A 13,650-nucleotide genomic window follows, 5' to 3' on the forward strand; every position below is an offset into this window, starting at 1 on the left:
TTAATGACTACACACACACACACACACACACACAACTGAACTTAGTTTAATGACTACACACACACACACACACACACAACTGAACTTAGTTTAATGACTACACACACACACACACACACACAACTGAACTTAGTTTAATGCCTACACACACACACACACACACACAACTGAACTTAGTTTAATGCCTACACACACACACACACAACTGAACTTAGTTTAATGACTACACACACACACACACACACACACACACAACTGAACTTAGTTTAATGCCTACACACACACACACACCTGAACTTAGTTTAATGCCTACACACACACACACACACACACAACTGAACTTAGTTTAATGACTACACACACACACACACACACACACACACAACTGAACTTAGTTTAATGCCTACACACACACACACACACAACTGAACTTAGTTTAATGCCTACACACACACACACACACACACAACTGAACTTAGTTTAATGCCTACACACACACACACACACAACTGAACTTAGTTTAATGCCTACACACACACACACACACAACTGAACTTAGTTTAATGCCTACACACACACATACACACACACACAACTGAACTTAGTTTAATGACTACACACACACACACACACACACACAACTGAACTTAGTTTAATGCCTACACACACACACACACACACACAACTGAACTTAGTTTAATGACTACACACACACACACACACACACACAACTGAACTTAGTTTAATGCCTACACACACACACACACACAACTGAACTTAGTTTAATGCCTACACACACACACACACACACAACTGAACTTAGTTTAATGCCTACACACACACACACACACACAACTGAACTTAGTTTAATGCCTACACACACACACACACACACACAACTGAACTTAGTTTAATGCCTACACACACACACACACACACACACACACAACTGAACTTAGTTTAATGCCTACACACACACACACACACACACAACTGAACTTAGTTTAATGCCTACACACACACACACACACACACACAACTGAACTTAGTTTAATGACTAAACACACACACACACACACACACAACTGAACTTAGTTTAATGCCTACACACACACACACACACACACAACTGAACTTAGTTTAATGCCTACACACACACACACACACACACACAACTGAACTTAGTTTAATGCCTACACACACACACACACACACAACTGAACTTAGTGTAATGCCTACACACACACACACACACAACTGAACTTAGTTTAATGCCTACACACACACACACACACACACACACACACAACTGAACTTAGTTTAATGCCTACACACACACACACACACACACACAACTGAACTTAGTTTAATGCCTACACACACACACACACACACTCAACTGAACTTAGTTTAATGCCTACACACACACACACACACACAACTGAACTTAGTTTAATGCCTACACACACACACACACACAACTGAACTTAGTTTAATGCCTACACACACACACACACACAACTGAACTTAGTTTAATGCCTACACACACACACACACACAACTGAACTTAGTTTAATGCCTACACACACACACACACACACACAACTGAACTTAGTTTAATGACTACACACACACACACACACACACACACAACTGAACTTAGTTTAATGCCTACACACACACACACACACAACTGAACTTAGTTTAATGCCTACACACACACACACACACACACACACAACTGAACTTAGTTTAATGCCTACACACACACACACACACAACTGAACTTAGTTTAATGCCTACACACACACACACACACACACACAACTGAACTTAGTTTAATGCCTACACACACACACACACACAACTGAACTTAGTTTAATGCCTACACACACACACACACACAACTGAACTTAGTTTAATGCCTACACACACACACACACACACAACTGAACTTAGTTTAATGCCTACACACACACACACACAACTGAACTTAGTTTAATGCCTACACACACACACACACACACACACAACTGAACTTAGTTTAATGCCTACACACACACACACACACAACTGAACTTAGTTTAATGCCTACACACACACACACACACACACACACAACTGAACTTAGTTTAATGCCTACACACACACACACACACACACACACAACTGAACTTAGTTTAATGCCTACACACACACACACACACACACACAACTGAACTTAGTTTAATGCCTACACACACACACACACACACACAACTGAACTTAGTTTAATGACTAAACACACACACACACACACACAACTGAACTTAGTTTAATGCCTACACACACACACACACACACACACAACTGAACTTAGTTTAATGCCTACACACACACACACACACACACAACTGAACTTAGTTTAATGCCTACACACACACACACACACACACACAACTGAACTTAGTTTAATGCCTACACACACACACACACAACTGAACTTAGTTTAATGCCTACACACACACACACACACACAACTGAACTTAGTTTAATGACTACACACACACACACACACACACACACACAACTGAACTTAGTTTAATGCCTACACACACACACACACACACAACTGAACTTAGTTTAATGCCTACACACACACACACACACACACACACAACTGAACTTAGTTTAATGCCTACACACACACACACACACAACTGAACTTAGTTTAATGCCTACACACACACACACACACACACAACTGAACTTAGTTTAATGCCTACACACACACACACACACAACTGAACTTAGTTTAATGCCTACACACACACACACACACAACTGAACTTAGTTTAATGCCTACACACACACACACACACAACTGAACTTAGTTTAATGCCTACACACACACACACACAACTGAACTTAGTTTAATGCCTACACACACACACACACACACACACACAACTGAACTTAGTTTAATGCCTACACACACACACACACACACACACAACTGAACTTAGTTTAATGCCTACACACACACACACACACACAACTGAACTTAGTTTAATGCCTACACACACACACACACACAACTGAACTTAGTTTAATGCCTACACACACACACACACACACACACACAACTGAACTTAGTTTAATGCCTACACACACACACACACACACACAACTGAACTTAGTTTAATGCCTACACACACACACACACACACAACTGAACTTAGTTTAATGCCTACACGCACACACACACACAACTGAACTTAGTTTAATGCCTACACACACACACACACACACACACACAACTGAACTTAGTTTAATGCCTACACACACACACACACACACAACTGAACTTAGTTTAATGCCTACACACACACACACACACACACACTCAACTGAACTTAGTTTAATGCCTACACACACACACACACACACAACTGAACTTAGTTTAATGCCTACACACACACACACACACACACACACAACTGAACTTAGTTTAATGCCTACACACACACACACACACACACACAACTGAACTTAGTTTAATGCCTACACACACACACACACACACTGAACTTAGTTTAATGCCTACACACACACACACACACACACAACTGAACTTAGTTTAATGACTACACACACACACACACACACACAACTGAACTTAGTTTAATGCCTACACACACACACACACACAACTGAACTTAGTTTAATGCCTACACACACACACACACACACACAACTGAACTTAGTTTAATGCCTACACACACACACACACACAACTGAACTTAGTTTAATGCCTACACACACACACACACACACACACAACTGAACTTAGTTTAATGCCTACACACACACACACACACACAACTGAACTTAGTTTAATGCCTACACACACACACACACACAACTGAACTTAGTTTAATGCCTACACACACACACACACACACAACTGAACTTAGTTTAATGCCTACACACACACATACACAACTGAACTTAGTTTAATGCCTACACACACACACACACACACACACACAACTGAACTTAGTTTAATGCCTACACACACACACACACACACACAACTGAACTTAGTTTAATGCCTACACACACACACACACAACTGAACTTAGTTTAATGCCTACACACACACACACACACACAACTGAACTTAGTTTAATGCCTACACACACACACACACACAACTGAACTTAGTTTAATGCCTACACACACACACACACACACACACACAACTGAACTTAGTTTAATGCCTACACACACACACACACACACACAACTGAACTTAGTTTAATGCCTACACACACACACACACACACACACAACTGAACTTAGTTTAATGCCTACACGCACACACACACACAACTGAACTTAGTTTAATGCCTACACACACACACACACACACACACACACACAACTGAACTTAGTTTAATGCCTACACACACACACACACACACACACACACAACTGAACTTAGTTTAATGACTACACGCACACACACACACACACACACAACTGAACTTAGTTTAATGCCTACACACACACACACACACACAACTGAACTTAGTTTAATGCCTACACACACACACACACACACACAACTGAACTTAGTTTAATGCCTACACACACACACACACACAACTGAACTTAGTTTAATGCCTACACACACACACACACACACACACACACAACTGAACTTAGTTTAATGCCTACACACACACACACACACAACTGAACTTAGTTTAATGCCTACACACACACACACACACAACTGAACTTAGTTTAATGCCTACACACACACACACACACAACTGAACTTAGTTTAATGCCTACACACACACATACACAACTGAACTTAGTTTAATGCCTACACACACACACACACACACACACAACTGAACTTAGTTTAATGCCTACACACACACACACACACACACACAACTGAACTTAGTTTAATGCCTACACACACACACACACAACTGAACTTAGTTTAATGCCTACACACACACACACACACACAACTGAACTTAGTTTAATGCCTACACACACACACACACACACACACACAACTGAACTTAGTTTAATGCCTACACACACACACACACACACACAACTGAACTTAGTTTAATGCCTACACACACACACACACACACACACAACTGAACTTAGTTTAATGCCTACACACACACACACACACACACAACTGAACTTAGTTTAATGCCTACACACACACACACACACACACAACTGAACTTAGTTTAATGCCTACACACACACACACACACACACACAACTGAACTTAGTTTAATGCCTACACACACACACACACACACACACAACTGAACTTAGTTTAATGCCTACACACACACACACACACACAACTGAACTTAGTTTAATGCCTACACACACACACACACACACACAACTGAACTTAGTTTAATGCCTACACACACACACACACACACACAACTGAACTTAGTTTAATGCCTACACACACACACACACACACACAACTGAACTTAGTTTAATTCCTACACACACACACACACACACACAACTGAACTTAGTTTAATGCCTACACACACACACACACACACAACTGAACTTAGTTTAATGCCTACACACACACACACACACACACACAACTGAACTTAGTTTAATGCCTACACACACACACACACACACACAACTGAACTTAGTTTAATGCCTACACACACACACACACACAACTGAACTTATTTTAATGCCTACACACACACACACACACACAACTGAACTTAGTTTAATGCCTACACACACACACACACACACACACAACTGAACTTAGTTTAATGCCTACACACACACACACACACACACAACTGAACTTAGTTTAATGCCTACACACACACACACACACACAACTGAACTTAGTTTAATGCCTACACACACACACACACACACACACACAACTGAACTTAGTTTAATGCCTACACACACACACACACACACACAACTGAACTTAGTTTAATGCCTACACACACACACACACACACACAACTGAACTTAGTTTAATGCCTACACACACACACACACACACAACTGAACTTAGTTTAATGCCTACACACACACACACACACACACACACAACTGAACTTAGTTTAATGCCTACACACACACACACACACACACACACAACTGAACTTAGTTTAATGCCTACACACACACACACACACAACTGAACTTAGTTTAATGCCTACACACACACACACACACACACAACTGAACTTAGTTTAATGCCTACACACACACACACACACACACAACTGAACTTAGTTTAATGCCTACACACACACACACACACACACAACTGAACTTAGTTTAATGCCTACACACACACACACACACACACAACTGAACTTAGTTTAATGCCTACACACACACACACACACACAACTGAACTTAGTTTAATGCCTACACACACACACACACACTACAACTGAACTTAGTTTAATGCCTACACACACACACACACACACACAACTGAACTTAGTTTAATGCCTACACACACACACACACACACACAACTGAACTTAGTTTAATGCCTACACACACACACACACACACACAACTGAACTTAGTTTAATGCCTACACACACACACACACACAACTGAACTTAGTTTAATGCCTACACACACACACACACACACACACAACTGAACTTAGTTTAATGCCTACACACACACACACACACACACACAACTGAACTTAGTTTAATGCCTACACACACACACACACACACACACACAACTGAACTTAGTTTAATGCCTACACACACACACACACACACACACAACTGAACTTAGTTTAATGCCTACACACACACACACACACAACTGAACTTAGTTTAATGACTAAACACACACACACACACACACAACTGAACTTAGTTTAATGCCTACACACACACACACACACACACAACTGAACTTAGTTTAATGCCTACACACACACACACACACACACACAACTGAACTTAGTTTAATGCCTACACACACACACACACACACACACAACTGAACTTAGTTTAATGCCTACACACACACACACACACACAACTGAACTTAGTGTAATGCCTACACACACACACACACAACTGAACTTAGTTTAATGCCCACACACACACACACACACACACAACTGAACTTAGTTTAATGCCTACACACACACACACACACACACAACTGAACTTAGTTTAATGCCTGGCGTCCTGACGAGGAGCTGCAGCTCGGCTGATTTACAGGTTGCTTCCTGTTTCGTTGTCGTTTCGCCGCCGGCAGGAACAAAATTAATTGGATTCACTATCTCATTATCAATCAATGTTTTTCACGAACTCGAGACAATAATCTTTTTGGAGGAGCAAGGAAAGAGTGTCGTTGCACATCAATCACCCGCTTGTGGTTTTTAATATAATGCCGAGAACAACAATAACAATACTTGAGGACAATGACATGGCGGAACATGAGCTTCTAGTTTTTACCACCAAGAATATTTACTATGTTCTATTTATTTACTATAAATTATGCACACATTTTGAGATATATTTGTATCCCTAACGACTGACACTAATCTCCAAAAAAGGGCCAGTTTTAATGATATTATTAATATGAGCTATAATTCCACTTTTACCTGTATATTTCCTATGATCCAGACAAAAAAACAATGGGATTGTTCCATTGGATTTTGGATTATTGCAAAAAAATAAGCTCTGCAGCAAAGTTTGGAGTGAGATGTATTCTTTATTATATAATAAATAAATGATTATATATTAATATCTATCGAGGAGCTTTGCCTCTACAATACTGTCTGTCTGTGTATGGCAGTGATGGCTGAGAGGGAACGGTTTATCATACTTTCAGCAACATAATCGTCTTTTAGGATTTTTGATGTGTAAATGCAATCACCAGAAGTCCAAATAAAGGCGCGCTAGAACCTCAGACCTTTTCAGGCATGTCACCAAAAACCGTGCTGAAGGTAATATTCATGCTAATGCTAGAATTAATCCTAATACACACTGCTTAAAGCCTATTATTATACTTGTACTAATGCTAATATTAAAGGTACTTGCACTAAAGGAAATACTCTGCTGCACACAATATTAATGCTAAGATTGCTGCTGGTAATAAGACTGAAACTACTGCGAAAGCTGGTACAAACAATACAAATCATGGACCATAACCATAACTGTCTTCTCTCATTTCTGTTTCAAGAAAAACTGTTCAGTTACCCCTCCTGCGCAAAGAGGTCAGAGGTCAGGGTCTGAATCTGGCTTTGATTCAGTGTCTCACTGAACGACAATTGAGCAGTGTGTGTGTGTGTGTGTGTGTGTGTGTGTGTGTGTGTGTGTGTGTGTGTGTGTTGCTGCTGCCACTGCTTCCAGAGTCGATCATAAATCCGTCCTCTGTGACCTTCGACCCCCTCGGGGCTTCTTGGTGGGTCAGCGAGGGCAGAGCCTCGTTCATCACCTCCACCGTATTTCATTTTTAATGCAGCGTCGTCAGTTATATCGCCGATCTTCTTGAAAAACGACCGACACAGAATCCACCGCGGACTCTTTGCACCGAGTCACAGCTCTGCAGGTCTCCACCTTTAACTGTCTGCACACAGCTGATCTGGTGTCAGAGCCATGGACCACATGACACCCCTCGCCAATAGTGATGCCTAAACACCTCGACCGCAGATGGGACATGGTTTCTGTCGTTGTAGGTCGTTCTCATCACACCGGTGTACGTTTTTATGATGCGTTTGGTTTCAATTAGTTATTTGATACAATAAAAACGGGGCGTGACGCTTGATTGACAGCTGGGATCCTCTTTAACTAACAAGCTGTGGTTGTGATTTGCTGGCCGTTGGTTTTGGGCGAGGGCAGTCTGAGCCGTTTGGGTGCTGATAAAAGCATTGAATAAAATGTCTTCTTTGTCTCCTCATGTTCTCCTGAGGAGGTGCAGTCGGCTTCCGTCACGCCTGAGAGCTTCATATCACTCAGGCAATTAAAGTAAACCACAGATCTGGCTGTTAAAAAGGGTTTTGAATGACATCGTGAACCCTTATTCTCCCTTGAAACTTCACGCGCTGAGAGGTTTCACCGTTTTGTCTCTGTGTGATGTCATTTGTACAAAAAGGAGTGGAATTGTTTGTGAGTTATTAACATAATCTAACTAAACAATTAATCAAAACTTTGATTTAAACAGAAATCCAATGATGTGATGAACAAGACTACAAGTCTCCAGCCACGTTAGCAGCTCAGTGGCATTAATATGCTCACAATGACGATGCTACGAGGTTAATTTGTGAGCATGCTAACGTTGCTAAATAACACTAAAAACAAAGGAAGGTTGTTACTTTTGCAGCTGTTTGGTTATGGAACTCAGTATTGGAAATCTGAGATGAAAATTGTCACGGGAGTAGCCGCAAGAACAGGACCCAAACGCCGACAACTTGGGAAAAAGGCAACTTTATACACAAGAGACGGGGACTTCAAAATAAAAGAGGAAACACAACACAAAACTACAGATCCTGACAAAATGGAGCAATGGAGAAAAGTTAAGGTGAACAGTTCAATATCTCAATTTCAGGACAGGGACGGTGTGTCCTGGAGCAGGCGGAGCATCCCCTGCTTTATCGTCTGTTTGACTTTAGAAGGACCATCATTTACTAAATGAACATCATGCTGTATTGAAGAAGACTTGAAACTATCCTTTTTTCATACACGTCTATACAAGCAGACTTCTTTTTGCAACCAGAGGAGTCGCCCCCTGCTGGTCAGGAGAGAGACGTCTCAAGACACTTCCACATCGGAGGTTTTTACGCTTTATTCGCTAAGCCACGCCCACCTCTGAGCGATCCAATGACATTTGTAGGATCCTGATCCTGATCTGATGAGTAGGACACTAATCAGACCACCGCTCCATAGAGGTAGAACCCTCTTTGACCGGAGAGAGAGAGAGAGAGAGAGAGGGAGAGAGATTTTTACAAAACCTTTATTTTACATAAAACAATACGAACAAACAGACAGATTGTAATGACATTAACTAAATAAAACAACAAATAAATCCTCAACACCACCTGTGCCCCTGAGAGGAGGCCCTGAGACCCCATCCAGTTTAAAGTCTCTGTGGAGTCGGGAGCTTCCTCCTGCAGCATCTCCTCCACGTCCACGTCCTCGTCCTCCGAGCAGAGAAGCCACCACCAACAGTCCAGGACCGGCTACCTCCATCCGCCTCCTCAGGGTCGCTCCCCTGGGTCTCCGGCCTTGTGTGCTTCACCTACACCACCCTCCTTTAGCCCTTCCTCAATTTCCTGCACTAATTTTCCCAGACCGAGGCGCTCCTTAGGCGTAAAGCCTTTCCTCCCTTCACCGGCCATGTGGCGCTGAATAGAGCTAGAGAGCTTCTTTATATCGGAAAAATGTTCCTCTGTCCTCACCCCCTTCCGGGTCCTCTTATCATGGAGAAACCACTTTACTCTCTCCAGACTGTACCCTCTTGGGGAATCACTGCCCCCAGAGGATCCACATTCAGAATCAGAGTCCTCCTCCATACTAGACTCAGAATCCCCGTCCCCTTTGCCCGAAGCTCCTTTCTTCGCCTGTGAACTTTCCCCTTCCTCCCTGCTCTTCCTCTTCAGATGGTGAGCCTGAAGCTCCTCCTCACCCTCCTCCATGCCAACCTAACTGTCTGTCAACATGACAACCGCTTCCTGCGCACAATTTTCTTTCCCTCCAGCACCCACCCGACCGCCCAGCTGAAGCCCACCCGTCCCTCCTGAACCCCTCTCTCCACACTGCTGGACCCGCGGAGGGGCTGGGTACACACACTACAACACACACTACAACACACACTACAACACAGACTACCACACACACTACAATACACACTACAACACACACTACAACACAGACTACCACACACACTACAATACACACTACAACACAGACTACAACACACACTACAACACACACTACAACACAGACTACAACACACACTACAACACAGACTACCACACACACTACAACACACACTACAACACACACTACCACACACACTACAACACACACTACAACACAGACTACCACACACACTACAACACACACTACAAAACACACTACCACACACACTACAACACAGACTACAACACACACTACAACACACACTACAACACACACTACAACACACACTACAACACATACTACAACAAACACTACAACACACACTACAACACACACTACAACACACACTACAACACACATTACAACACACACTACAACACACACTACAACACACATTACAACACACACTACAACACACTACAACACACACACTACAACACACACTACAACACACTACAACATACACTACAACACACACTACAACACACACTACAACACACAATACAACACACTACAACACACACTACAACACACATTACAACACACACTACAACACACATTACAACACACATTACAACACACACTACAACACATTACAACACACATTACAACACACACTACAACACACTACAACACACACACTACAACACACACTACAACACACTACAACATACACTACAACACACACTACAACACACACTACAACACACATTACAACACACACTACAACACACACTACAACACACACTACAACACACATTACAACATACACTACAACACACTACAACACACACTACCACACAAACTACAACACACACTACAACACACACTACAACACACACTACAACACACACTACAACACACACTACAGCACACACTACAACACACTACAACACACACTACAACACACACTACAACACACATTACAACACACACTACAACACACACTACAACACACACTACAACACACATTACAACATACACTACAACACACTACAACACACACTACAACACATACTACAACACACACTACAACACACACTACAACACACACTACAACACAGACTACAACACAAACTACAACACACACTACAACACACACTACAGCACACACTACAACACACTACAACACACACTACCACACAAACTACAACACACACTACAACACACACTACAACACAGACTACAACACAAACTACAACACACACTACAACACACACTACAGCACACACTACAACACACTACAACACACACTACCACACAAACTACAACATACACTACAACACACACTACAACACACACTACAACACAGACTACAACACAAACTACAACACACACTACAACACACACTACATTACACACACTACAACACACACACTACAACACACACTACAAAACACACTACAACACACACTACAACATACACTACAAAACACACTACAACACACACACTACAACACACACACTACAACACACACTACAACACACACTACAACACACACTACAACATACACTACAAAACACACTACAACACACACACTACAACACACACTACAACACACATTACAACACACACTACAACACACACTACAACACACACTACAACATACTACAATACACACTACAACACACACTACAACACACACTACAACACACTACAACACACACTACAACACACACTACAACACACACTACAACACACTACAACACACACTACAACACACTACAACACACACTACAACACACACTACCACACACACTACCACACACACTACAACATACTACAACACATACTACAACACACACTACAACACACACTACAACACACACTACAACATACACTACAAAACACACTACAACACACTACAACACACATTACAACACACACTACAACACACACTACAACACACACTACAACACACATTACAACACACATTACAACACACACTACAACACACATTACAACACACACTACAACACACACTACAACACACACTACAACACACATTACAACACACACTACAACACACACTACAACACACACTACAACACACATTACAACACACACTACAACACACACTACAACACACACTACAACACACACTACAACACACACTACAACACACACTACAACACACATTACAACACACACTACAACACACACTACAACACACACTACAACACACATTACAACACACACTACAACACACACTACAACACACATTACAACACACACTACAGCACACACTACAGCACACACTACAACACACACTACAACACAAACTACAACGCAGACTACAACACAAACTACAACACACACTACAACACACACTACATTACACACACTACAACACACACACTACATAACACACACTACAACACACACTACAACACACACTACAAAACACACTACAACACACTACAACACACACTACAACACACACTACAACACACACTACAAAACACACTACAACACACACTACAACACACAATACAACATACTACAATACACACTACAACACACACTACAACATACTACAACACACACTACAACACACACTACAACATACTACAATACACACTACAACACACACTACAACATACTACAACACACACTACAACACACACTACAACACACAATACAACATACTACAACACACACTACAACACACACTACAACATACTACAACACACACTACAACACACACTACAA

At 41.6% G+C, this 13,650-nt stretch overlaps 1 protein-coding gene across 1 annotated transcript in view; it reads left to right on the plus strand.

The window, feature by feature from the left end:
- dcc (DCC netrin 1 receptor) overlaps positions 1-13,650 on the plus strand; it is a 316,481-nt gene that overhangs the window by 222,495 nt on the left and 80,336 nt on the right. The gene's annotated exons all lie outside the window — the stretch shown is intronic.

The sequence above is a fragment of the Cyclopterus lumpus genome, chromosome 12 (assembly GCF_009769545.1).
Source record: "Cyclopterus lumpus isolate fCycLum1 chromosome 12, fCycLum1.pri, whole genome shotgun sequence".
NCBI lineage: Eukaryota > Metazoa > Chordata > Actinopteri > Perciformes > Cyclopteridae > Cyclopterus > Cyclopterus lumpus.